Genomic DNA, 918 nt, shown 5'->3' on the forward strand with positions numbered 1-918 from the left:
TTAGGTGATTCCCAAACCAAAGCCATTTCCAACAAAAAATCAAGCATTTCATATCTCTTGTACTATAAGGCATTGTTGTCATGAGCCTGAGCTGCTAAATTCTGACTTCTTTTTCTAATTAACTTGCTTTCATTACTCTGATTCTTTAAAATCATCCCATTACTTTTCATCAAAATCTATCTTTTTTTTTTCACCATGTAATAAAATGCTATCAGTTTCCCAGTAAAAGATCCAATCTAATCCTTTCTTCTTAAAAAGGATGGAATTCGTATCACATATGAATAAGCCATAATGTAGGCAAGCAATACCAGACATCCCCCAAGGTCCCTCCAACCCCTGGAGACTAAAGGCTTTGGGGTGTGTGATGTGTGTGGCAGCCTATGATGAGCAGTCCTTAATACATGACCCTAAAATTCTCCTCAGCTTCCACTTGGGGTCAAGAACACAGTGCCCGACCCCATTCTAGGAGAAATGATAACATGCTAGCGAAGGAGATGTGTTACCAGTCAAGAGTTGTACAGTAGCCAAGGAGTGGGAACATAAGTGGCTTTGGTCTAAATAATTTTAAAGGGTCCTAGAAAAACTGCTGTAGCACTCACATGGATGGGAAGCTGTTCTATACACATGTTAATGGCGCTTAAGACTAGTCTGCCATTCCAATTAGATTAAAGATGAGTAAAATGTGCATTGCTACTAAACTGTGCATTAAATTGTAAAGAAGCAGGCTGAAAGAAATATATAATAAAAATCATGAAGGTAAGATACATCTTAATAAAAAGAATTCAGGATGACAACTATAATTAACTGTAAATAACAAGAGTGCAAGAGTTTGGAAGAACCATATTTATTTTAAAACTTTATAATTGTCCTTTACTCATAAATTTATATATCAGTGAGCAATGATTACAACAACTAGTG

The 918-nt window shown here is 35.9% G+C and overlaps 1 protein-coding gene across 1 annotated transcript in view; it reads right to left on the reverse strand.

Annotated features, from left to right (window-relative positions):
* LOC119591086 (calmodulin-lysine N-methyltransferase-like) overlaps positions 1-918 on the reverse strand; it is a 21,444-nt gene that overhangs the window by 8,007 nt on the left and 12,519 nt on the right. The gene's annotated exons all lie outside the window — the stretch shown is intronic.

This window comes from Penaeus monodon, chromosome 28, assembly GCF_015228065.2.
Source record: "Penaeus monodon isolate SGIC_2016 chromosome 28, NSTDA_Pmon_1, whole genome shotgun sequence".
In the NCBI taxonomy this organism is placed as follows: domain Eukaryota; kingdom Metazoa; phylum Arthropoda; class Malacostraca; order Decapoda; family Penaeidae; genus Penaeus; species Penaeus monodon.